Source organism: Thamnophis sirtalis, unplaced genomic scaffold, assembly GCF_051295495.1.
Source record: "Thamnophis sirtalis isolate CommonGarterSnake01/CBP01778 unplaced genomic scaffold, rThaSir2_p1.2 scaffold_10, whole genome shotgun sequence".
NCBI classification, from domain to species: Eukaryota; Metazoa; Chordata; class Lepidosauria; order Squamata; family Natricidae; genus Thamnophis; species Thamnophis sirtalis.
Window position 1 is genome coordinate 2,504,186 of NW_028261390.1, and position 27,724 is coordinate 2,531,909.

General features: G+C 47.6%; 1 long non-coding RNA gene across 1 annotated transcript; it reads left to right on the forward strand.

Annotated features, from left to right (window-relative positions):
- Positions 1-8,938: 8,938 nt before the first annotated feature.
- On the forward strand, positions 8,939-26,876 carry LOC148043739 (uncharacterized). Its single transcript, XR_015697840.1, has 3 exons — positions 8,939-9,055; positions 16,206-16,291; positions 26,793-26,876. It is a non-coding gene; the product is annotated as an uncharacterized LOC148043739 (long non-coding RNA).
- The last annotated feature ends 848 nt before the right edge of the window (positions 26,877-27,724 follow it).

Genomic DNA, 27,724 nt, shown 5'->3' on the forward strand with positions numbered 1-27,724 from the left:
CCTCCCTCCCTCCCTCCCTCCCTCCCTCCCTTCCTTGCCACTTCTGCTCTTTTTCGCTGCCTGGTTGCAATTCTGCAAGCCAGCTGCTCTTCTGAGTCAGAGGGTGTTTCACCCCCAGAACCCTGAACAACGGCCAAGCACAGCTGTGTTGCTTTGCACACACACACACACCCTGTGTGTTGCCGAAAAAGCTCTCCAACGGGACAGAATCCCAAATTAGCCAGGACTCTGTCGGGTCAGCAAAACATGAGAAGGTTTGGCCTCTTGGGGTGTGTGGATTTGAACCAGGAAAGTCGCTTCTGGGTCAGTCTGGGTGGTCCTCGACATACGACCACCGTTGAGCCCCAAATTCCGGTGAATAAGCGAAACAGTCGCCCAGGTCATGGTTGCCCAAACGATTCCTGAAATGCGGAAGAAGCTTCTTGATGAGAAGGTGAATTTTCTTCCCATTGTACGACCTTCCCCGCCACCACCGTTGTTAAGTGAGTCCCTGCAGTGGTGAGGCTAATAACGCGGTTGCTAAGAGAATCGGGCTCCCCCGTTGACTTTGCCTGTCAGAAGGTCGCCAAAGGGGATCGCGTGACCCCCCGGGGACATCGCTGCGGTCGTAATTATGAACCAGTTGCCGAGAGCCTGAATTTGGAGCGGGCGTAAGTGTGAAAAACGGCCATAATTCTCTCTTTTTCCAGTGCCGTGGTCATTTTGAACAGTCACAATCGAGGGCTGCAGTTCATTTAGCGACTGAAGTTACAACGGCACTGAAAAAAAGGTGTTTTCCACACCTCCCTATGTTGACATGATCAAAATTGGGGTGATTGGCAACTGGCATGTACTTGTGACTGTTGCCATGTCCCCGGAGTCATGTGATTTCTCCTTTTGCGACCTCTTGATAGGCCAGTGTTTCTCAACCTTGGCGACTTTAAGTCCTGTGGACTTCAACTCCCAGAATTCCCCAGCCAGCTCTGCTGGCTGGGGAATTCTGGGAGTTGAAGTCCACAGGACTTAAAGTCACCAAGGTTGAGAAACACTGTGATAGGCAAAGTGAATGGGGAGGCCAGATTCACTTAACCGTTTTGCTGTATCAATCAGAATAGAGCTGGAAGGGACCTTGGAGGTCTTCTAGTCCATCCCACTTCCACTTCAGACAGGTGGCTGTCCAATCTTTTCTTGTCCTCACTGTCCTTAATTTCAGGTTGCTTCCCTCGATTAATTTCCATCCATTATTTCTTGTCCTGCCTTCCGGGGGCTTTGGGGGTTAGCAGAATAACAAGAGTTGGAAGGGACCTTGGAGGTCTTCTAGTCCACCCCCCCTGCTCAGGCAGGAAGCCCCAGACCATTTCAGACAGCCTCTTCTTGAAAGCCTCCCACAGCTTCTGGTGGCACAACTGTCCCGCTTCACTTTGCGAGCTAAACAATGGCAGCGATTCAGTTAACAACGGCGGCAGGAAAGGTCGTAAAATGGATCAAACCTCACCTAACTTGGCGTAGCTACGGAAAATTTTGGGCCCTCCATTGCGGTCCGTGCTACGAGGACTTCGGGGAAGACGCAAAATGATTTCTGAAGATAAAATATAAGTGTGAAATACTTCCTTGCTCATGTATGGGGTGGAAGTTTGTTTTCTTAGAATAAGGGAACTGCGGTTTGGAACAAAATGATGACTGGGGGCTTTATAGAAGACCAAAAATGGCCCTGATTGTTATGACGACGTGACTCAGTTCTCCAAAAAGAGCCTGTCCGTCAAAAACACCACAAACAATTGACACTCGGGGCTTTTTCGTACATCAATTTACAATGCTGAATTGGCATTCTTTCAAACTTCTTGCTCAACAATGCAGCGTCTAGGGAGCCTTGTTTACGCCGAAAAGTTAAACGGAGTTTCTTCAAACATTGGAAGACTGATATCATGTTTCCTCTGTTCCCTCTCTACACTAGACTAGCCAGGCCCAGTTCCTGCGACCGTCCGTCATATCTTTTAGCTTCCCCCCACCCCCCTCCTCATCCTGGTTGCTCTTCTCTGCACTCTTTCTGGAGTCTTCAGGTGGCAAGCCGTTCCACTGGTTAATTGTCCTCACTGTCAGGAAATCCCTCCTTATTTCCAGGTTGAATCACTCCTGGATCAGTTTCCATCCATCGTTCCTTGTCTGGCCTTCGGATACTTTGGGAAATAGGACCCCCCCCCCTCCTCTCTGTGGCAGGCCCTCAAATATTGGAAGATGTTTTCACATCTCCCCTGGTCCTTCCTTTCTCCAGACCAGCCATGCCCAGATCCTTCAACCATTCATTGTAGCCTCCAATCCCCTAATCCTCCTGGTTGCTCTTCTCTGCACTCTTTCTAGAGTCTCCACATCCTTTATAGATTAACATAGCTGGAAGGGACTTTGGAGGTCATCTATTCCAACCCCTATCCAAGCAGGGGACCCTATACCGTCTCTGACAGATGGCAGTCCAGCCTCTTCTTGAAAGCCTCCAGGGATGAACCTCCCACAAATTCCGAAGGCAACTTTCTGTTCCATGGGTTGATTGCTCTCACTGTGGGGTCCTCGTTGCTCTCTGAGCTTGGTGGTTTTCTGGCAGGCATTTCATGACCCAACTAGGGAACATCATCAGGGCTAGAAGGGACCGGGGTTTAATTCTCTTGATAGTTCCTTCATTTTTGGGGCAAAATGTCCCCATGGGGAAGTGGGGGATCTGACTCATCCCCCTGGTGGTCTCCATCAACCGCAGAGAGGCAGACAAACAGGTTTTATGGATTAAATGAGGTGGTTTGCAAGAATTTGGCCAAACAGGAAGCCCCCCCCCCATCCTCTTAACGCCCACACTAGCGGGGTTGACTCATGGATCAATTATGCTGGTGAGGGATCCCCCCCCACCCTTTGCCCAGCGCATGGAGGAAGGGGACATTTGGAGGAAGGGGATCTAAAGCAGAAGGAGATGGAACGATGGGATCCGTAGCTCTCCCGTTCAATGCTATTAGATAGGGTGGGGGGCCCAGAGAATTTAGCGGCATTTGAGAGGGTCCAATTCCCATGGGAAGCCTTACCTGGGGACCAGGTGTTGGGGGAGTCCTAGGCCTATGCTTTAGCCCTAAATGGAGTTCTAGTCCTGCCTTAGGCCCAGAAGCAAATTGGGTGACTTTGGGCCAATCAACAGGAGGCGGTGGCTTCTAGTCCTGCCTTAAGGTGAGCCAAGGTGGCGCAGTGGTTAAATGCAGCACTGCAGGCTACTGCTAGATCAGCAGTTCAGCGGTTCAAATCCCACCGGCTCAGGGTTGACTCAGCCTTCCAACCTTCCGAGGTGGGTAAAATGAGGACCCAGATTGTTGGGGGCCATATGCTGACTCTCTGTAAACCGCTTAGAGAGGCCTGAAAGGCCTATGAAGCGGTATATAAGTCTACTGCTATTGCTATTGCTTAAGCATGAAAGCCCGGTGGGTAACTCCCTCTCTCTTAGCCCATACCACCTCACAAGGTTGTCGTGGAATAAATAGGAGTAGGAAGATTGTGCTGGATAGATTCACCGTCTTGAATTATTTCTTACAAACAACACCGGCAGGATACGGATAAATACATAACATTTGGAGCTTTTTCTTTTGAGATTTAAAGGAGACCCATCAAAATTGTATTTATTCCTCCAACTGTATCCTGCTTTGCGTTGTGGTCCCAGCTATCTCTAGATCGAAAAACACAGCTTCGTCTCAAAGGCGGGGTGTCGCTACTCTGGGGCGGAAGTGGTTAGCAACCTCTTTTTGCAGCGATGGAAAGATTTTGCACACGGAAAGATTTTATTTTTTTTGGTGTTTTTTGGAACAGGGGTCTCCAACCTTGGCAACTTTTAAGACTTTTAAGACTTGGGGACTTCAACTCCCAGAATTCTCCAGCCAGCAAAGCTTAAAGTCGCCAAGCAAAGCCGCCTGAGGAATTCTGGGAGTTGAAGTCCACAAGTCTTCAAGTCGCCATGTAAAGCCAGCTGGGGAATTCTGGGACTTGAAGTCCACAAATCTTAAACGTTACCAAGCAAAACCGGCTGAGGAATTCTGGGAGTTGAAGTCCACAAGTCTTAAAAGTTGTCAAGCAAAGCCGGCTGAGGAATTCTGGGAGTTGAAGTCCACAAATCTTAAAAGTTGTCAAGCAAAGCCGGCTGAGGAATTCTGGGAGTTGAAGTCCACAAGTCTTAAAAGTTACCAAGCAAAACCGGCTGAGGAATTCTGGGAGTTGAAGTCCACAAATCTTAAAAGTTGTCAAGCAAAGACGCCAGAGGGATTCTGGGAGTTGAAGTCCACAAGTCTTAAAAGTTGTCAAGCAAAGCTGGCTGAGGAATTCTGGGAGTTGAAGTCCACAAGTCTTAAAAGTTACCAAGCAAAGACGCCTGAGGGATTCTGGGAGTTGAAGTCCACAAGTCTTAAAAGTTACCAAGCAAAACCGGCTGAGGAATTCTGGGAGTTGAAGTCCACAAGTCTTAAAAGTTACCAAGCAAAACCGGCTGAGGAATTCTGGGAATTGAAGTCCACAAGTCTTAAAAGTTACCAAGCAAAACCGGCTGAGGGATTCTGGGAGTTGAAGTCCACAAGTCTTAAAAGTTGTCAAGCAAAACCGGCTGAGGAATTCTGGGAGTTGAAGTCCACAAGTCTTAAAAGTTACCAAGCAACGCCGGCTGAGGAATTCTGGGACTTGAAGTCCACAAGTCTTAACGTGGCCAAAGTTGGAGACCCCTTTTCTGGAGGACCATTAAGCCTCCCCTCCCCACCTTCCCCAAAAAGGGGGAGGAGAAACCTTGGGCCTTCAAATGTCTTCTCCTTGGAAGTTTCTAGAATCTAAACGGATTAACGGGGCCGCTGCTGGAAGCCGAGAAGAGGAGGAGAAAGATGAGAAGCAGAAGCTGGCTGTGGATTTTTTTTTGTGGGTGTGAATTTTGGCAGCCGAGGGGAGAGAAACTCGCTGCGGCTTTGAATCCTCCACCCTGAGCAGGAAGAGAGTGGGGGGAAACGGGAGGCCTGGTCTCACCCCACCCCTCCCTGCTTAAACTGCTTCTGGCAAGGGAGGACACAGTGCGGCCCCCAAATGCTCTAGGTGGGGAGAATAACAGAGTTGGAAGGGACCTTGGAGGTCTTCTAGCCCAACCCCCTGCTCAGGTTCAAACCAGCCCCTCTCAAAGAAAAAATGAAATATCCTGGGGAAATATTGAAGAGGCCGAATATTATATTTCCCCGGATCAGAAATGGGGAAACATGTTTGTAGGCAGGAAGCAGACTCACTTTTAATAGCTACCCCCACCGTTGTCAATGGGTCCTTAAAAGGCCTGAGCCGGTCTGTTCTACATAACAAAGATCTCCCCCCTTCATCTCCAGGGCGATGGGAACATTCGCTCCCAATCGTTTGTGTTTCAGGATAACAACACACCGTCAAGCGCAGAGAATTACGTGGTGTTATATATATATATATGTGTGTGTGTGTGTTGTATTTGTGCTGATAAATAAATAAAGGGAGACTAGTATAGATCTATTTCAAGCTATTTAGCTCTCATCAGCTAGCCATACCCTTACTGGGATTCGAACCTGTGCTATATTACATCTTAGGCAGACGTCTTAGCCATTAAGCCACAGTTACCTCTCCTCCTTATCAGCTGAAGCCAGGGAGGAAGGTATATATTTAGTGCCACGACCCCTGGTATGCCCCAATTATGGGAGGAAGCTAACTGCTTCCATTATCTGTCAATCGGCTCGTCACAAGAGTCCATCACGACAGAAACCCAATTGGGATATATATATATATATATATATATATATATATATATATATATATATATATATATATATATATATATATATATATATATATATATATATATATATATATATATATATATATATATATATATATATATATACATACATACATACATACATACATACATACATACATACATACATACATACATATATATATATTCAAAACAAACATACAAATCCTCCTTCTTTACATACTGTAGGAAGTGTATCATTTCGTTACAAAAGGCTTTCGTGCATCTCTTCCACCGTCATCAAATATAATTCATATTAATTCTAATATCTTAACTCGGATATTTATTATATTGCCATCTTCCTACCTCCACTTTTATTTGACTATGATTATTTAAACGTCCTTCACCATAAAATATTCCAAAATTTAATACATAACCACATACCGGCATTTCATTTACTTATTTATAAAACCCTCCATTAAACATTAAGTCCTCATATCTTATTCTAGCTAAACATCCATAATATTTAATACCCAAATTTTGCAATCCTCCTTGGGGTTTTGATTTCCCCCAAACCTGCCAAAATCAAAACCCCAAGCCCATATAGATTCTAAAGCCAGCAATATTTCTGTTAGGTGTATTACCACAAAGCTATGAGAAAGGGAGTTGTATATTTAATATTCCAGGCGAATTGCACAGTATTGGGAAAATGTGGATAGGAAACATAATTTTAAAAAAATATTAGATTGCGCAGAAACGGATAGGTAAGATAAAGGATGAAGAAGATACAGAATATTTTTTTAAAATGGGATTTTGTTTTACCGATGGTTAGATCATAAAAGTAGAAATTAGAAGTTGGAAGAATACCAGGATATATAAGGAAATATTGTTACTCTTATTGATATTAGGTATTAAGAAAAATTGGCCCAGACAAATACACTGTTTATTCAGCAATCATTTATGTCAAAGAAAAATGTACAAATAAGATTTATGTAGATATAAAAAAAAATCAAATCCCAAGCATTTTTTCACATTTATTCATAAAAGAAGCCGAGAGGCTGTTGTGAATATTGCTCATCGGCTCTCGTTATTGAGTCACCCACTAAGAATTCTGACTATGCTTTACACAAAGTTTACTTCTACTCTTTTCTCTTCTTATATGCCTCAATCAAATCTACGTTGGGGCAAAACGAGGATCCCACCATTCAGACCTACAACAGAGATGGTCCTCGACTTACGACCAATGTGAACTTTGGACCATTTTTTCACACTTACGACGGTAGCAGCCTCCCGGCGGTCGCTTGATTCCGGCTTCCAAACATTTAGTGACTGTTCGAAGTTACGACAGCCCTGAAAGAACTGACTTATGACAGTGGTTCACTTTTATGACCGTGGTGGCGACAGCCTCCCCATAGTCACGTGATCAAAATGCAGCCTACGACTGTGGCAAAAAGGTTGTAAAATGGGGTGGGACACTTAATAACCGCTTCACTTACCCCATACCCATCCATCCCTCCGTCTCTCTGTTTATCCTATCATCTCTCTCTCTCCCTCCCTCCCTTCACCCACCCCACCCTCCCTTCCTCTACTCACCCATCCCTCCCTTCCTCCCCACCCAATTCTTCCATGCCTCTCTCTACTATTTCTCTCCCTCTCTTGTATCCATCCATCCCTCTATCTCTATCTCTATTTAACTTTCTATCCTTCCTCTCTCTATCCCATCCATCAATTCCTCTATTCCTATTTAACTTTCTATCTATACCTCTCTCTCTCTCTCTATCCCATTCATCCATCCATCCCTCTCTCTATCTCTATTTAACTTTCTATTGATACCTCTCTCTCCCCCTCCCTCCCTTCCATCCATTGCTATATCTCTATCTATCTATACCCTCCCTCTCTCTATCCCATCCATCTATCCCTCTATCTCTATTAAACTTTCTATCTATACCTCTTTCACCCCCTCCCTCCCATCCATCCATTGCTCTCTTTCTATCTATACCCTCCCTCTCTCTATCCCTCCCATCCATCCCTGTATCTCTATTTAACTATCTATACCTCTCTCTATCCCATCCATCCATCCCTCTATCTATTTAACATTCTATCTTTACCTCTCTATCCCATTCATCCATCCATCCATCCATCCATCCATCCATCCATTCATTCCTCTATTTAACTTTCTATCTATGCTTCTCTCTCCTCCTCCCTCCCATCAATCCATTGCTCTATCTCTATCTCTTTCTATCTACACCCCCCCTCTCTCTATCCCATCCATCCATCCCTCTCTCTATCTCTATTTAACTTTCTATCTATACCTCTCTCTATCCTATCCATCCATCCATCCATCCATCCATCAATCCATCCATTCCTCTATTTAACTTTCTATCTATGCTTCTCCTCCTCCCTCCCATCAATCCATCGCTCTATCTCTATCTCTTTCTATCTATACCCTCCCTCTCTCTATCCCATCCATCCATCCCTCTATCTCTATTTAACTTTCTATCTTTACCTCTCTCTATCCCATCCATCCATCCATCCATCCATTCCTCTATTTAACTTTCTATCTATGCTTCTCTCTCCTCCTCCCTCCCATCAATCCATTGCTCTATCTCTATCTCTTTCTATCTATACCCCCCCTCTCTCTATCCCATCCATCCATCCCTCTCTCTATCTCTATTTAACTTTCTATCTATACCTCTCTCTATCCTATCCATCCATCCATCCATCCATGAATCCATCCATTCCTCTATTTAACTTTCTATCTATGCTTCTCCTCCTCCCTCCCATCAATCCATTGCTATATCTCTATCTTTCTATCTATACCCTCCCTCTCTCTATCCCTCCCATCCATCCCTCTATCTCTATTTAACTTTCTATCTTTACCTCTCTCTATCCCATCCATCCATCCATTCCTCTATTTAACTTTCTATCTATACCTCTCTCTCTCTCTCTCTCTCTCTCATCCACTCCTATTCTCCCTCTATTTCTCGCCTTAGAGACTCTCTCCCTCAGGGGGCTTCGGCGCCCGAGCGCTCCGGCCGGGGGAGCGGCGGCTGCCCCCCTTCTGCTCCAGCGGGGGAGGGGGGCGTGGCTGGGGTCCCAGGGGGCGTGGCGTGGGCGTGGCCGGGGGCTGCCCAGCCATGTGGTTCTGGTTACGGCCGGGCAGCGGCGAGAAGGGCGGGCCGGGGCGGGCGGAGGAGCTCGGCGGCATGGCTGGCCGGCCGCTCCGGGATCTGCCCGCCGGACGCCGCCCGCTGCTGGCCGGGCAGGCGCTGCTGTTGCTGCTGGCGGGGCTGGGAACGCTTCGCTCCGAGGCTGCAGGTCAGCGGGGGCTTCCCTTGGGTGGGAGGGGGCGGGAGTGGGGGGTCCGGCCGGGGAGTGAGACCCAGGGAGCCCCTCTTCCTCAGCCCCAAAGCCCATCAGGCACAGCCCACCGCCCAACTCTCCTAGCTTTCCCCTTTTGGGATTGACGCCCCCCACCCCAAAAAAGAACTGAAGTCGCCTTGACTCTCAGCGACTCCAAACGGCCCTGGAGGGGTCTGGTCGTTTTGGGGAGGGGTCCCTCCGAGCCCTGCTAGGGAGACCAGCAAGGCTCCTGGGTGGGAGCCAAGACCCCTTTCCAGCAACAGCCCCCTTCCCTCCCCCAAAAAACCCCAGAAGGAACTTTCCAAACTCCAGAAGAAACTTTGGAGAACTTCTGTAGAACCTGGGAGGGGAGGGGGGGGCTTCTCCTTCCTCTCCCCCAGTATTTTACGACCTCCCCCGAGTGTAAAATTTGGGGGTCCCGTCCCTGACTGTCACCCCTGAGACCCCCCCGGGCCAAATCCGGCCTCTGGAGGTCATGCTTGCCCTCAACGCCCCTCCGTCCAAACACGGCGGAATGTCACGAATTAAGAAAGTGAGTCTTGAAGCCCCTTTGAGGAGGGGGCTTATCCAGGCGTTTTTTTTGGGGGGGGCAAGGGCTGTCCCAGCGGCCTTCCCCCCCCAATGCTGCGTTTCCTCGGTGGGAATTTTGAGGGAGGGGTTCGCATGGGTGGGGGAGCAAATCTTCTAAAATCTTGGGCCCTTCCTTCTTCCTTCCTTTCCTCTCTTCCTCCCCGTGTGCTTCCTTCTTCTATCTCTTTGCTTCCTTCTCTTTCTCTCTGTCTCCTTCCTTCCCTCCCTGTCTCCTCCCTTCCTCTATTTCCTTCCTTCTCTCCCTCCCTGTCTCCTTCCTTCTTTCCTTTCTTCCTTTCTTTCCTCTCTTCCTCCCCGTGTGCTTCCTTCTTCTATCGCCTCCTTCCTTCTCTTTCTCTCTGTCTCCTTCCTTCCCTCCCTGTCTCCCTGTTTCTTCCTTTCCTCTATTATCTTCCTTCTCTCCCTCCCTGTCTCCTTCCTTCCTCTATTTCCTTCCTTCTCTCCCTCCCTGTCTCCTTCCTTCTTTCCTTTCTTCCTTTCTTTCCTCTCTTCCTCCCCGTGTGCTTCCTTCCTCTATCGCCTCCTTCCTTCTCTTTCTCTCTGTCTCCTTCCTTCCCTCCTTCCCTCCCTGTCTCCTTGTCTCTTCCTTTCCTCTATTATCTTCCTTCTCTCCCTCCCTGTCTCCTTCCTTCCTTTCCTCTCTTCCTCCCCGTGTGCTTCCTTCCTCTATCTCCTTCCATCCCTCTCTTTCTCTCTGTCTCCTTCCTTCCCTCCCTGTCTCCTCCCTTCCTCTACTTCCTTCCATCCTTCTCTTTCTCTCTGTCTCCTTCCTTCCCTCCCTATCTCCTCCCTCTATTTCCTTCCTTCTCTCCCTCCCTGTTTCCTTCCTTCTTTCCTTTCTTCCTTTCCTCTCTTCCTCCCGGTGTGCTTCCTTCCTCTATCTCGTTCCTCTTTCTCTCTGTCTCCTTCCTTCGTTCCCTCCCCCTCTCCCTGTCTCCTTCCTTCTTTCCTTCCTTCTTTCCCTCTCTCGTGGCTTCAGGATCTGGCCCGGCTCCATCATGCCTCTATATGGTCGAGTTGGGTTGTAAACGGGCAGCCTCTCCCTGACCCGCCAGGCAGGCCAAGCGCCATTAGCTCCCGGCTCTCCCTCGGCAAAGCCAACTGGCCGGGGAAGAAGCGTTTGTTCCTCACGCCCAGCCCTCCCTCCAATCCGGCCTCTCCCAGCGGCTGCAGATGTTTTTGCACTGTCCCGTCTTCTGACGGTTTCTGTTCCTCGGGACAAAGTGAGAAAACTCACGGCAGAAAAAGATGCAGCTTTCCTTCCTTCCTTCCTTCCTTCCTTCCTTCCTTCCTTTCTTTCTTTATTTCTTTCTCTACTTATAATCATTTCTCTCTCCCCCTCTCTCCTTTCTCTCTCTCACTATCATCCATTACTCTCTCTATATATCTTATCTACCCACCTACCTACCTATCATCTATCTACTCTGTCTGTCTGTCTGTCTGCCTGCCTGCCTGCCTGCCTGCCTGCCTATCTATCTATCTATCATCTATCTTAATCTAATGTATACATGCATATATATCTATCATCCATCTATCATCTCTCTCTCTTTCTCTGTGTGTGTACCTCTCTCTCTCTATCCCTCTACTTATAATCCATTTTTCCCTCTCTCCCACCCTCCTTCTCTCTCTCTCTCTCATCCATTTCTCTCTCTCTATATATCTTATCTACCCACCTACCTACCTATCATCTATCTACTGTGTCTGTCTGTCTGTCTGTCTGTCTGTCTATCTATCTATCTATCTATCTATCTATCTATCTATCTATCTATCTATCTATCTATCTATCTCTATCTCTCCATCCATCTATCTATCTGTCTATCTTTATCTAATGTATATATACATATCTATCATCCATTTATCATCTCTCTCTCTCTTTCTCTCTGTGTATCTCTCTCTCTCTATGCCTCTCTCTACTTATAATCCATTTTCCCTCTCCCGCCCTCCTTCTCTCTCTCTCTCTTTCTCTCTCTTTCTCTCTCTCTCTCTCAGGGACCACTAAATTCATAATTTTAAATTCCGTGTAATGAACGGCTGGGTGGGTGTGGCTAGGTGGTCACGTGACTGGGTGGGCGTGGCCAACTCGATGTCACTCACATTGAGCCAACCTCTACTCGCCCCTCCTCCCCTGCCCGCCCGGGCTCCTTAGGGCCCCAACAGGAAGCAGTTGCTGGAGCTAAGCAGCCCCCAGGAGGAAGAGTTGGCAAAACAGCTCAGTTCAAATTGGATCTGGCCGAGAAGGAGGCTCAGCAGAAGCACCTCACTGAGGACTAGGAGCATGGGCTTTCCAAGCAGAGGGAAGACCTGCGGGAGTGCAAGGCCAGGTGCCGGCGCCTGGAGGCTCAGCGGGCTGAGATGGTCAGCCAGTTCCAGGCCATGTTGCAGTCCCATTGGAACGAGTCCCTCCGGCTCTTCGCCACCAGCGGCTCTTCCCTCCAGCCTTCGCCCAAAGCCCCCCCCTCAGGAGGCCGAAGCAGACCCCAAGTCGGAATTTCTGCCCCCCACAAAAAGACCCCGAAGGGGGAGACTCTCTGCAGCAACACAAGCGTCCATTGCACGTGTCCGTCCCAGGGGTCGTAGTTTGAGGACCCCGGATTTAGTGCAATATAGAAAATGCAAATAATTTTTCTGCGGACCAACGAAATTTTCTCCCGGACCCCCAGTTGGTGACCGCTGTGTTAGAGAGTGGTTTACACCCCCCCACAACCCTCTGCCCCCATGAAAATTTAGCATAGAGGTGAAGGATTTGAACAAGTCAGCAAAAGTCCCCTTTTGGGCTCGGTACGAGCTGTGCCCGGGGCCGTCGGTTGCGGAGAGAGGATGGTGAGGCCGAAGAGCACAAGAGCAGAATGGCCTTTTCCAGGAAAGCTTCGCACTTTTGAACGGTTGGGAAATCCAGTGGTTATTTATAAAGATGACACCATCTCCAAGAAGTTTATCTCCGGCCTCCAAGGAACTGGGAGAATAAAATGTGTAATGAAAACAAATGGAAGGCGGAAGGGGGGGGAGAGGAGAGGAAGGAGGAGGAAGGGAGGCAGGACGAAGAAGGAAAGAGAGCGCGGGAGGAAGGAAGGAAGGAAGGAAGGAAGGAAGGAAGGAAGGAAGGAAGGAAGGAAGGAAGGAAGGAAGAAAGAAGGAAGATGGAGGGAAGCAAGACAAAGAAGGAAAGAGCGGGAAGAAGGAAGGAAGGAAGGAAGGAAGGAAGGAAGGAAGGAAGGAAGGAAGGAAGGAAGATGGAGGGAAGCAAGACGAAGAAGGAAAGAGAGCGGGAAGAAGGAAGGAAGGAAGGAAGGAAGGAAGGAAGGAAGGAAGGAAGGAAGGAAGATGGAAGGTGGAGGGAAGCAAGACGAAGAAGGAAAGAGAGCGGGAAGAAGGAAGGAAGGAAGGAAGGAAGGAAGGAAGGAAGGAAGGAAGGAAGGAAGGAAGGAAGAAGGAAGATGGAGGGAAGCAAGACGAAGAAGGAAAGAGAGCGGGAAGAAGGAAGGAAGGAAGGAAGGAAGGAAGATGGAAGATGGAAGATGGAAGATGGAGGGAAGCAGGGAACTAGAACTCACCATCTCCTGGTGATTGGCCCAAAGTCCCCCAATTGGCTTTCATGAATGAAATGGGACTAGAACTCACCGTCTCCTGGTGATTGTCCCAAAGTCTCCCAGTTGCTTTTTATGCCTAAGACAGGGCTAGAACTCACCGTCTCCCGGTGATTGGACCACGTCACCCAATTGGCTTTCCTGCAAAGTTGCACTAGAACTCACCGCCTCCTGGTGATTGGCCCAAAGTCACTCAATTGGCTTTCATGCCTGAGATGGGACTAGAACTCACCGCCTCCTGATCGTTGCTTCAAAGAAACCCAATTGGCTTTCATGCCTGGAGGTTGCACTAGAATTCACCCTCTCCTGGTGATGATCCAAAGTCACCCAGTTGGCTTTCGTGCCTCAGGCAGAACTAGAACTCACTGTCTCCTGGTTCCAAGCCTGATGCCTTTACCCTTAGGCAAAAGGGCACAGCTTGTGTTGCAAACTTTGTGCCCTTGGCTGATTTGCGGGCGCCTTAGCAAGTGGCATCATCTCAAGTGGCATCGTCTCTTTAATTCAGAGGTCCCCCAAACGTGTCCTAAACCAGTGTTTCTCAACCTTGGTGACTTTAAGTCCTGTGGACTTCAACTCCCAGAATCCCCCAGCCAGCTATGCTGGCTGGGGGATTCTGGGAGTTGAAGTCCACAGGACTTAAAGTCACCAAGGTTGAGAAACACTGTCCTAAACCATTGACAATAACATGAGCCCAGAAGGACAATAACATGAGCCCATTCACAATAACATGAGCCCAGAAGGACCAACGCTCAAGAAACGGAAACCGCAGGTGGTGATTGCCATCACTTCCATTTCCTGCCGGCTTCTTCTGTACGCTGAACTCCACCCATCCTGGTTTGGTTTCCCGAGATCGGAGATTGCCACCTGTTGCCACCACCCCACCCCTGTGTTGCCCACAACAGCAGGAAGGTGTGGTGAGCTTGTGATGCCCCAACCCAACAGGAAGATGGAGAGGAACCTTCTCCTCTTCTGCTCCTCGCTCTGCAACCTCTGTGGATCGGCTGAAGCTCTTTAAGGCCGTCCAGATCTTTCCAGAAACCCACGCCCAAGTTGGGTTCCCACCACATGCTGACACAGGTGTGATCCCACGAACACACCCCGTCTGGTCTGGAGCTGAACTTGGGCAATCAAGACTCCCTAGGATATCCCCAAAAGTCACTCCCAAGTTAGAGCTGGGTTCACACAACACGGTGACCCAAGTTTCATCTCCCAACAAACACAATCCGTCGGGAGCTGAGTTTAACCTATCAAGTCCACCCAGAGCTTCCACGGAACCTACTGCCAATCAGAGTTGGGTTCACACAACATGGTGACCCAGGTTGAGATCCCACAACCCAATCAATGTGGTCTTTAGGATTTGATTGCTTATTAGTAACCTATGACTAAGTGTTGTACCTTATGAGTCTTGATGAATATATCTTGTCTTTTTATGTACTCTGAAGAGCATAGGCACCAAAGACAAATTCTCTTGTGTCTCCAATCACACTTGGCCAATAAAGAATTCTACTCTACTCTACTCTACTCTACTCTACTCTACTCTACTCTACTCTACTCTACTCTACTCTACTCTACTCTACTCTACTCTACTCTACTCTACTCTACTCTACTCTACTCTACTCTACTCTATATTTCTATTCTACTCTATTCTGTTCTGTTCAGTTCTATTCTATTCTATGCTATTATTCTACTCTACTCTACTCTACCCTACTCTACCCTACCCTGTCCTGCCTTACCCTACCCTCCCTACCCTACTCTATTCTACTGTTCTCTACTCTACTCTATACTCTATTCTACTGTATTCTACTCTACTCTATTCTATTGTATTCTATATTTCTATTTTACTCTATTCTGTTCTATTATATTCTATTCTCTGCTATTACTCTACTCTACTCTACTCTACTCTACTCTACTCTACTCTACTCTACTCTACTCTACTATACTCTACTATACTCTACTATACTCTACTATACTATACTATACCCTACCCAACTATTCTACTATTCTATTCTATTCTCTTCTCTTCTCTTCTCTTCTCTTCTCTACTCTACTCTACTCTACTCTACTCTACTCTACTCTACTCTACTCTACTCTACTCTACTCTACTCTACTCTACTCTACTCTACTCTACTCTACTCTACTATTCTACTGTATTCTACTCCAGTCTGGTCTGGTCTGGTCTAATCTAGTCCAGTGTTTTTCAACCTTTTTTGTGCAAAGGCATACTTTTTTCATGAAAAAAATCACGAGGCACACCACCATTAGAAAATGTTAAAATTTTTTAACTCTGTGCCTATATTGACTATATATAAAGTGTTTTTCCCACGGCACACCTTACACTATGTCACGGCACACTAGTGTGCCGCGGCACAGTGGTTGAAAAACACTGATCTAGTCTTTAGCTGAGCTTTACCTGACAGGACCACACAGGAAACCCCGAAAACTCACTCCATGGTAGAGCTTGGTTCCCACAACATGCAGATCCAGGTTTCATCTCACCACACACTCCCTCTGTGGCTGAGTTTGACCCATCCAGTCCGCCCAGAACCTCCAAGGTCCCTTCCAGCTCTATTCTGATGGGCTTTCTTTTAAATAAATAAATAAATAAAAGTTTATTTTCTCTCTCTCTCTCTTTTTTGGTGGTTTGCAGGCTGGTTTCCCGTTCTTCCATTTTGCTGTTGTGGTTATTATTATTATTATTATCACACAATTGTATCACAGCGGCCAGTTGTTTCGCCGGATTCGGCATTGGTTACTAGTCGGGCCCCACCCAGGAGCCTAGGACGTCGTAACGTATTTTCGTAATATGCGTGCAGATCCAAGCAGTGCGGCTTTTTGCATTTGACTGATGGTGATTTTGTCAATTTTTAACCGTTTTAAATGTAATTCCAGTGATGATGATTATAATTATTATTATTTTGGTTAATTTTTAGAATGGCCACCCCAAGGAGAATCTGTCACTCCCCGCTGGATTTCTGGAGCTGGCCGGAGCCGCCGATCGGTTGAAGGGGCCGAAAAGGTAAAGATTGGCTTAGATAATTCGTGCTCGTTCGGTTTTGATTTAATCGGGGACGTCTGTAGACATTCTCCAAGGGACGCGCGGTGGCTCAGTGGCCAAGACGCTGAGCTTGTCGATCAGAAAGGTCGGCAGTTCGGCGGTTCGAATCCCTAGCGCCGCGTAACGGAGTGAGCTCCCGTGACTTGTCCCAGCGTCTGCCAACCTAGCAGTTCGAAAGCACGTAAAAAATGAAAGTAGAAAAATAGGAACCACCTTTGGTGGGAAGGGAACAGCGTTCCGTGCGCCTTCGGGCATTGAGTCATGCCGGCCACATGACACGGAGACGTCTTCGGACAGCGCTGGCTCTTCGGCTTTGAAAGGGAGATGAGCACCGCCCCCTAGAGTTGGGAACGAGTAGCATGTATGTGCGAGGGGAACCTTTACCTTCGCTTTTACCTTTTAGAGATTCTCCGTCATCCAGGTGACGGTTGTCTCAAAGATGCTTTTTCAGGAAGCAACTGGACTTCCTTGTTTTTTTTCTCCTTTTGAAGACGTTTCTCTTCTCACCCAAGAAGCTTCTTCAGCTTCTGACTGGATGGTGAGGAAGGGAAGGATTGATATTCTTTGCAGACAGCTGGTCATTTTCCTCCTTTTAGAGGGTCGTTGAGGCCACTTGGAAAGGAGTTAAAATGGGACAAAACTCATTGTTTCAATTAGCAACATAAATTTTGGGCTGAATTATGCCCATAAATTGAGGACTACCTATAGGTCCAGTCCTGGTTAGTTTCCCAACCCAGTCAAAGTTGACTAGAGTTGGTGACCAACTAGAAGCTACTAAGATCCGCTTAGCGACGAACAGAGGTTCTTGGTGAGAAAACGCCAAGAAGATTAGATGTCTTCATGGAACAATGACGATTGAAATTCTCTCCCCAAAAAGGAAAAGAAATACAGAGAGTCCTCAACTTACGATTCATTGACTGACCGACTAGGCAACAGTACTAACAAAAGACACTTTTCACCATTTTCTCACACTTACGACCATTTGTTTCACAGTTACGGCCATTTTTTCACACTTACGCCCATTGCAAATTTGGAAAACAGGTTTAGCAGTCATTGGAAATTACTGGAAAAAAGCGACTTATGACCGCTTTTCACACTTACGACCATTGCAGCATCCCCAGGGTCACGTCATCAAAATCCAGGTGCTTGGCACCTGACTCATATTTATGACGGTCGCAGTGTCCCAGGGTCACGTGATCCCCTTTTGCGACCATCAACGTAAAGGGGAACATCAGATTCACTTAATGACTGCATTACCAGCGTGCCAACCTCAGGGATTCCCTTAACGGCGACACGGAATTCACTGAACCGGTACCTCGCTTAACAACAGGCGGGCTCCATTGTGGTCGTAATTCAAGGACTACCTGCATAAATCCTAGAAAATGTTCAGTTTTCGGAGCGCTTTTGACCCAAGCAGAGAAGGAAGGAATGGGGGTTGGGTTGGGGGCTGTGATTTCAGCTGTTCGTCGGGGTGTGTGTGTGTCTTCTCTTGATAGAGACCCCTTTGTTCGCCCAGATGCTGGCTTAAGTTATCCGAGCCCCCTCTGGGAAACAGCTGCTTCCCAGCTGCAGGGGGCTTAGCGCATCCATGGGTTCAAAGCCCATCGTCCCCAGGCACTTTGATTAATATATATATATATTTTGGGGGGGGGGAGAAGTTGCTACCATATTCCTCCTGCTAATGTCGTGGGGATCCCTGGGGTCCTCTTCGTGTGCAGGTGGTCCTCGACATACGACCCCAGTGTAGCCCAACCTTTCCATTGCTAAGTAAGACAGACGTTAAGTGAGTCTGTGGCCTGGGAACTGACGGCTGCGGCGTTGGGGAATGTGTTATAATTGGGCAGGATGGGGGTGAAGAGGAGGAGGATCTGAAAGGGGGGGGGAGATCTATGTGGGGGGGGTGTCAAGTTGTCGAAAACCCTTTTTGGGGAATCTTCCTGGTTGTTGGACACAAAGTTCACTTTCTAAGTCTTTGGGCCAATTTTAATCTCTGGAATGAAGTGCTCTCTCTTTCCTTCCTTCCTTTCTTCCTTCCTCCCTCCCTCCCTCCCTCCCTCCCTCCCTCTATTCTCCCTGCTTTCCTTCCTCCCTACCTCCTTCCCTCTTCCTTTCTCACTCACTCGCTCACTCACTCCTTCCTTCCTCCCCCTCCCCCTCCCTCTCTCTCTTTTTCCTTCCTCCCTCCCTCCCTCTCCTTCCTCCCGCCCTCTCCTTCCTTCCTTCTTTCCTTCCTCTATTCTCCCTGCTTTCCTCCCTCCTTCTTCCTTTCTCATTCCTTCCTTCCCTCTTTTCTTCCTTTCTTCTTCCTCCCTTCTTTCTTCCTTTCTTTTTCCTCCCTCCTTTCTTCCCACTGTCCCTCTCATTTCCTTCCTTCCTCCCTCCCTCCCTCCCTCCCTCTATTCTCCCTGCTTTCCTTCCTCCCTACCTCCTTCTCTCTTCCTTTCTCATTCACTCGCTCATTCACTCCCTCCCTTCTCCATTTCCCTTCCTTCCTTCTTGTCTTCCTGCCTGCCTGCCTCCTTCCTTCCTTCCTTCCTTCCTTTCTCTCTCTCTCTCTCTCCTCTCTGTTTTCTCTCTCTCTCCCTTTCTGTCTTTCCCTCTCCCTTTGTTTTTCTCTTTCCCTTCCCCATCTCTCTCCCTCTCTTTCCCTCTTGCTTTTTCTCACTTTCTTTCCCCCCTCTTTCTCTCTTTTCTCTCTCTCTCTCTCTTAGTTTCTCCTTCCCTCTCTTTTCTCCCTTTCCCTTTTTCCCTTTCACACTTTCCCTCTCTTTCTCTCCCCGCTCCCTTTCTGTCATACACCCAGAAGAGCCGCAAAGTTGTTTCCCTCCTGCCAGTTCTGTGCATTGCTCTGAATTCCACTCGCAGCCCCAGAGAGGCAGCCCAGGTTCCTCCCGATGGCTGCTGGCTGCTTCAGCGTCTATATTTAGGGTGCCGAGGCCCGGGTGGCAGGGAACGTGGGTTTATTTTGTGCTTGGCACGTCCACCCCCATGCCGGGCATTCCTCTTGGGGCTGGGGTTTGGCCCGCCGCACCACGATTGACCTCTTTTGTGGCTGCAAACGGGTGGGGCTTGGGGGGGGGAGGTGGAGCTGTTCTCTGGGTGAGGAAGACGAAGAGGGAGGTCAGCAATCCCGGAGCCTTTCCTGCAAGAGGGGCTTGCCAGCATGGCTGCCCCAAACACCCAGGCGCATTACAGGGCCGTGAGCAGAGGTGGGTTCCTAGCACTTTGGGACCAGTTCGGCTGAACCAGTAGTAACTTGGCAGCCTGCATTGCTGGAACGGAACGCCCCCCAAACTGGCTCTCTTGGTGGTGCCATATCCACTGCATCTTGTTTTTTGGCTGCAAAGAAGCATTTTTTTTTAGTATTTGGCCATGCCCGGCGGGGTGCGTCCCTGAGCGAGCCAGCAGTAGCAGCCCCTGGGAAACCCACCCCTGACTGTGGGACACGAGGACGAATCGTGGTGTCCAGCTGCTACTCGCCTGCAGCTAAGCATCGCAATGTTTAATATTAGTTTGCCTGGCGGTTCCTTGTTTACACCTTGACAGTCCGTCCGATGTTCATCTTGGAGTGAAGCTACACTCATCTGGGTGCTGATTGCAGGCGGGGAGGTGCCTTTTGGTCTTTGTAGTTCCACTTTGGGCCTCCTCGGTGGTCCCTTTTGCACAGTCTATGGATGTAGTATGTTAGAACAGCCGCTAGGATGTACATTGAGAGGAAAACCCCACTAGCACTGAGGGTGTTCCCTAGCTGGGTCATGAAACGTCTGGAAGAAAACCACCGAGCTCAGAGAGCACCAAGGACCCCAAAGGGAAAGGGGAGTGCATCAATTAAAATCCATGTGCCACAGCATTTTGCACATGGCTCAATAGTGTGTGCAAAGGGAGTTGCGATGCAGCTGCTGCTCCTCACTGTAAATCCATCACCATCTATAGTAAGGTTGTTTTCAATTCGGCAACTTAAAGACGTCTGGAGTTAAAGTTCACATTTAAGATATGTGAATTCCCACAACTCCAAGCTCAATATATCTGGACATGAGCTTGTAGAATTCCCCCAGCCAGTGTCTGAGGACTTCAGCTCCCAGAATTCCCAGCCGGTATGTGAGGACTTCAGAATTCCCCAGCCGGTAGGTGAGGACTTCAACTCCCAGAATTCCCCAGCCGGTATGTGAGGGCTTCAACTCCCAGAATTCCCCAGCCGGTATGTGAGGGCTTCAACTCCCAGAATTCCCCAGCCAGTATGTGAGGGCTTCAACTCACAGAATTCCCCAGCCGGTATGTGAGGACTTCAACTCCCAGAATTCCCCAGCCGGTATGTGAGGACTTCAACTCCCAGAATTCCCCAGCCGGTATGTGAGGACTTCAACTCCCAGAATTCCCCAGCCGGTATGTGAGGACTTCAACTCCCAGAATTCCCCAGCCGGTATGTGAGGGCTTCAACTCCCAGAATTCCCCAGCCGGTATGTGAGGACTTCAACTCCCAGAATTCCCCAGCCGGTATGTGAGGACTTCAACTCCCAGAATTCCCCAGCCGGTATGTGAGGACTTCAACTCCCTGAATTCCCCAGCCGGTATGTGAGGACTTCAACTCCCAGAATTCCCCAGCCGGTATGTGAGGACTTCAACCCCCAGAATTCCCCATCCCGTATGTGAGGACTTCAACTCCCAGAATTCCCCAGCCGGTATGTGAGGACTTCAACTCCCAGAATTCCCCAGCCAGTGTGGATTCCAATTCCTTATGCTCGCTGGGGAATTCTGGGAATTGAAGTCCACCCCTCTTAAATGTGCCAAGTTTAAAAAACCCTGACCTCTAGGGTGGGCCATGGAGGTCAGGCGGGTGGGTGGGGAGGGGAGGGGGAAATGATTTGCAGACGTGTCTCCTCTAAAGACCCTCGGCTGGTAGAAGCCAAGGATTCCGGGGGGGGGGTCGAGAGAAAATGACCCTGTTCTCCTTTTAAGGCAGCAGGGGAAGAGGGGGGCCTTGAGGGGGTCTCTGCCCCACGCCCGCCTTCTTCCTCGCTGGGCCCGGAGTCCTTTTTTGGAATCCGGCAGGGGCTGCGAATCTCACAGCAGCCTGGAGGAAGTCAGCAGTAACCCAAGAAAGACAAAATCCAAGTGAAAACAAACAAGGGGGCTCAAGGGGTGTGGGTGCGAGTTTGCAGCTGCAGTTTGACATCTGGCCCCCCCTCCTCCTCCTGCAAACTTTATTTGAATTGCACCAGACTTTTTTTTGTATGTGTCTGTGATTATTTTCAAATCTTGGACCGCTACTGCAGGCAGCAACATGCCTGGCAGTCAAAATTTTGCTGTTTAGTTTAGTTTAGTTTAGTGTTTAGTAATTTTTTGTTTAGTTTAGTTTTTAGTTTAGTTTAATGTTTTGTTTAGTTTAGTTTTTAGTTTAGTTTAGTTTTTAGTTTAGTTTAGTTTTTAGTTTAGTTTAGTTTTTAGTTTAGTTTAGTTTTTAGTTTAGTTTAGTTTTTAGTTTAGTTTAGTTTTTAGTTTAGTTTAGTTTATTATTATTTTATTTTATTATTTTATTTTATTTTATTTATTTTATTTTATTTTATTTTATTTTATTATTTTATTATTTTATTATTTTATTATTTTATTATTTTATTATTTTATTTATTTTATTATTTTATTTATTTTATTTTATTTTTTTATTATTTTATTTTATTTTATTTTATTATTTTATTATTTTATTATTTTATTTTTTATTTTTTATTTTTTATTTTTTATTTTTTATTTTTTCTTTTTTCTTTTTTATTATTTTTTATTTTTTATTTTTATTATTTTATTTTTATTATTTCTAATACAGTAGCAGAGTTGGAAGGGCCCTTGGAGGTCTTCTAGTCCAACCCCCTACCCAGGCAGGAAACCCTACACCACTTCAGACAAATGGCTATCCAACATCTTCTTCAAAACTTCCAGTGTTGGGGGATTCACAACTTCTGGAGGCAACTTCTGTTCCACTGATTCATTGTCCTCACTGTCAGGAAATTTCTGCTCAGTTCTAAGTTGCTTCTCTCCTGGATTAGTTTCCACCCATTGCTTCTTGTACTGCCTTCAGGAGAATAGCATGACTCCCTTTTCTTTGTGGCAGCTCTGAGATATTGGAAGACTGCTATCATGTCTCCCCTAGTCCTTCTTTCTATTAAACTAGACATACAATATAATAGCAGAGTTGGAAGGGACCTTGGAGGTCTTCTAGTCCAACCCCCTGCCTAGGCAGGAAACCCTATACTGTTTCAGACAAATGGCTATCCAGCATCTTCTTAAAGACTTCCAGTGTTGGAGCATTCACAACTTATGGAGGCAACTTCTGTTCCTATTTAATTTTTTTATTTTAATTATTTCATTTCATTTTTATTGTTTTATTATTTTATTTTGCTTTATTCTAGTTTAGTTTCAGCTGTGATTATTAATTTTTATTCTCCAATTTATTCATTTTATTGCCTTTTTTTGTTTTTATATTTTATTTCCGCCTGCCTTTTGTTGCCTTTATTTTCGCTTTGTTTCGTTTCCACGTGTTATTTTCTCTACTGACATTGTCCTGGTTTGATTGTACTTCGTTTTATTTTACACCACATTCACCCCCCCCCACTTCTTTGTTCAGTCGACACCTCGGGAAGATGGGCCAAAAGCAGCGCCTGGGAAAAGCAGAGCGAAGGGGCCGGCCCCCAAATTCCACCCCCCAACTCCCCGCGTCACAAATGCGGTTGCTGTGCATTTAACCGGAATGTTTGCTGTCTTTATTGTCGGGCAAAAAGTTCTCTGCGTTGTTGCCTCGTCCCGGGGAAAATTGGGAAAAAACTCTTTGGGAAACCGAGGGAACACAAAAAGCCACGTTGCTATAACAGCTGGGGTTGCGCGACCTTTGAGGGTGGGTGGGTGGGTGGGGGGTTTGGGCAGCTTCACAAGACACACGGACCCTGCGTTTGTCTCCGTTGCTGGTTTAAGGCGCGTCACGAATCCAGAGTTGCGGATTAGCCAGGGTTTGTGGGTGGAATTGCGGTGGATCTCGCGACACGCGGCATGATGTCGTTGTGCCGATGAGGGGATTGGGGAAGGCAGGACACACCTGGGGCAGGGCACACCTGGACCTGTGGGATGCAGAGGGGAGCTGGGGATGAGCGTCTTGAGAGTCTCTTTAGACCAGTCTGTGCAGTAGGGCAAAACACGCCTCCTTTGGTGCCCTCTGAGCTTGGTGGTTTTCTTGCAGGCGTCTCATGACCCAACTAAGGAACGTCATCAGTGCTAAAAGGGAGTAGGGTATGCAGAGAGGAGGAGGAGGAGGAGGACTGTGGGGTCCTTGGTGCTCTCTGAGCTCGGTGGTTTTTCTTGCAGACGTTTCATGACCCAACTAGGGAACATCATCAGAGCTAGAAGGGAATGGGGCTTGCAGAAGGGAGGAGGAGGAGGAGGAGAAAGGGGGAGGAGGGTAAGAGGGAGGAGAGGGGGGGAAAAGAGGGGGAAGAGGAGAAGGGGAAGGGGAGGAAGAGTAGGAAAAGGGGAAGAGGAGGAGGAAGAGGAAGAAGGGGGAGGAAGGGGAGAAAGAGGAGGGGGAGGAAGAGGAGAGGGGAAAAGGAGGAGAGGGAAGGAAGAAGAGGAGGAAGAGGAAGAAGAGGGGGAGGAAGAGGAGAAGGAGGGGAGGAAAGAGGGGGAACAAGGGAAGAGGAGGAAGAGGAGAGGGGAAAAGGAGAGGGAAGGGGAAGAAGAAGGGGAGGAAGAGGAGAAGGAGGGGAAAAGGAGTGGGGGAAGAAGAAGAGGAGAAGAAGACGAGGGGGAGGAAGAGGATAAAGGGAACAAGGGAAGAGGAAGAGGGAAAAGAGGATGAGAGGGGGAAAGGAGGAGGAGGAAGAGGAAGAGGAGAAGGAGGGGGAGCAAGGGAAAGGAGGAGGAAGAGAGAGAAGAGGATGAGAGGGGAAAGGAGGAGGAGGAAGAGGAGATGGAGGGGGAGCAAGGGAAGAGGAGGAGGAGAGGGGAAAAGGAGGAGAGGGAAGAGGAAGAAGAGGAGGAGAAGGAGGACTGTGTGGTCCTTGATGCTCTCTGAGCTTGGTAGTTTTCTTGCAGACCTTTCATTACCAAACTACATAACATAATCAGTGTTAGAAAAGAGTGGGGTTGGTGGAGAGTAGGAGGACTGTGGGGTTTCCTGGTGCTCTCTGAACTCGATTCTTTTATTGCAGACCTTTTATTACCCAACTAGGTAACATCATCATTGCTGGAAGGCCGTGGGGTTTTTCTCTCTCTATTTATATGCCAGTGGCTGCGTAGAAGAGTGTCGGTGTGAATGTTTTTGGTGCTTATTTGATTAGGCTGTTTATGTTTGATTGTTTCTCTGATTGTGTGTGTGTGTGTGTGTGTGGAATCCTTTACTTCTTGATTGTTGGTCTAGGGTTAATTTTGGGGGTTAATCTCTGCTTATCTGCCTGTGGATCTCTGGACAGCAAAGTCTTTTTTTGTTTCCTTCTGAGATGTTTTGATGGTGCCCCTTGTGAAAGGTTTGTAAATGTTGTTTATCTCTGTGTGCCTGTCGATAGCCCCTTTGTTGGAGTGCCAGGCTTCTAGGAATTCTCCAGCGTTTTTGGACCTGGCTCTGTTGAGGATGCTCACAGCTTCTCAGCTGAAACCATGGTGAAGTCTGTCCATGCGCTAAGTCAAAGATTTTCTGACTGCTAGTTGTTGTTCAGGGGTACTCCCTACATCCGTGAATGTCATCAATACCAACTAGCACCCCTAACCGCCAATCGGTTTCAATCGATCCGTCAGAATAGAGCTGGAAGGGACCTTAGAGGTCTTCTAGCCCAGCCCCCCTGCTCAAGCAGGAGACCTTATACCATTCCAGACAAACGACTGTCCAGTCTCTTCTTCAAAACCTCCACTGATGGAGCACCCACAACTTCTGGTGGCAGGCCGTTCCACGGGTGAATTGTTCTCACTGTCAGGAAGTTTCTCCTTCATTCCAGATTTAGAATAGAACAGAGCAATAACGTTACTTCAAATGCACCCACATCGGCCGAGGGCAGGTGCCACGTAGGGAACTTTCTGTAGGGATTTTCCTTATACGGTGTGACCATTGACCCGTTTCCGATTTCCCTCCCAAAGCTTTTGCCATTCCCATGGCACTCGGCCTCCTTCCCCAACAGGTCCTCCTCTCTCTCATGTAAATAAATAAATAAATAAATAAATAAATAAATAAATAAATAAATAAATAATAAACAAACAAACATATACATATATACACACACACACACACACACGTTGTATTTGTGCTGATAAATAAATAAAGGGAGACTAGTATAGATCTATTTCAAGCTATTTAGCTCTCATCAGCTAGCCATACCCTTACTGGGATTCGAACCTGTGCTGTATTGCATCTTAGGCAGATGTGTTAACCATTAACACATGGAGAGGAACTCTGTGGCTTAATGGTTAACACATCTGCCTAAGATGCAATACAGCACAGGTTCTAATCCCAGTAAGGCTATGGCTAGCTGATGAGAGCTAAATAGCTTGAAATAGATCTACACTAGTCTCCCTTTATTTATTTACCAGCACAAATACAACACAAATGTAACAAAAGGCAACAGTAAGAATATTGGGTTTCTGTCTGGATGGTCTCTTATGACGAGCCGATGGACAAAGAATGGAAGCAGTGAACTTCCTCCCATATTTGGGCATACCGGGGGTTGTGACTTTAAAAAATATATAGCCCAGGTTCGAATCCCAGTAAGGGTATGGCTAGCTGATGAGAGCTAAATAGCTTGAAATAGATCTATACTAGTCTCCCTTTATTTATTTATCAGCACAAATAAAACACACACACACACACATATATACATACATACATACATACATACATACATACTGATTTAAGTGTGCCGGAAGCAAAGTGTGTGTTTACAATTTTAATCATATCTCTCTCTTTCTCTCCCTCTCTGTCTCTGTCTCTCCATCTCTCTCTCTTTCTCTCTGTCTCTCCCTCTGTGTGTCTGTGTCTCCATCTCTCTCTCCATCTCTTTCTCTCTGTCTGTCTCTCCATCTCTCTCTCTCTTTTTCTCTATCTCTCCCTCTGTTTGTGTGTGTCTCCATCTCTCTGTCTCTCTCTCTCTGTGTCTCCATCTCTCTCTTTCTCTCTCTCTCTGTCTCTCCATCTCTATCTCTCTCTTTCCCTCTCTGTCCCTCCCTCCCTCTCCATCTCTCTCTCTCCCTGTCTCTCCCTCTGTGTGTATGTTGTCTCCATCTCTCTCCATCTCTCTCTCTCTCTTTCTCTCTCTCTGTCTCTCCATCTCTCTCTCTCTTTCTCTCTCTCTGTCTCTGTCTCTCCATCTCTCTCTCTCTCTTTGTCTCTCCCTCTCTCTTTCCCTCTGTCTCTCTCTGTCTCTCCATCTCTCTCTCTCTCTCTGTCTCTCCCTCTCTCTTTCCCTCTGTCTCTCTCTCTCTGTCTCTCTTTTAAATGCAGGCCTCACCACCTGATCACGGAGAGGTAGCCATGACAGTGGGTGGCAAGGAGCTCGTCCTGGTCCTGGAAAGAAACCAGTAAGTGCGCGTGTGACGTTGGGTGTCATGGTCCTCTTGAAAACAATTCACACCCCCCAAAACACTACACGCTGCGAGGAGGGCGAGGGGCCTGCTCATTAGGAACAGAGGTGCTCCCCGCAGAGTGAGGACGCTTGTTTGGCACGAAGCCTCCGTCCTGTCGGAATAACAGAAAACATTTATTCTCCTTACGTGGTATGTTGCGATCCCTTTGCATATTCACTCCAAGCCGGCCTTTGCAACCTTAGGGGACTAGGAACTTGCTGGTAGTAAGGGTAGTTCATTAGTTGCCGGGTTTTCCTGCAAGGCTAAAATAATAGAAGGAAGGAAGGAAGGAAGGAAGGAAGGAAGGAAGGAAGGAGAGAAAGACAAAGGGAAGGGAAAGAGGGAGGGAGGAGAGAAAGAGGGAGGGAGGAAGGAAGGAAGGGAAGAAGGAGAAAGAGGCAAAGGGAAGGGAAGGAGGAAGGAAGGAAGGAAAAAAGGCAAAGGGAAGGAAGGAAAAAGAAGCGAAGGGAGGGAGAAAGGAAGGGAGGGAGGAGAAAGAGACAAAGAGAAGACGTTTCATGGCCCAACTAGGTAACATCATCAGTTGTAGAAGGGAGTGGGGATTGTGAGGAAGAGGAGGAGGAGGAGGAGGAGGAGGAGGAGGAGGAAGACGACTGTGGGGTCCTTGGTGCTCTCTGAGCTTGGTTCTTTCCTTGCAGACGTTTCATGGCCCAACTAGGCAACTTCATCAGTGCTAGAAGGGAGTGGCAGACGGGGGGAGAGGGGAAGGAAGGAGGAGGAAGAGGAGGAGGACTGGGAGTGGGCTTTGTGGAGGGGAGGAGGAAGAGGAGGACTGTGGGAGAGGAGGAC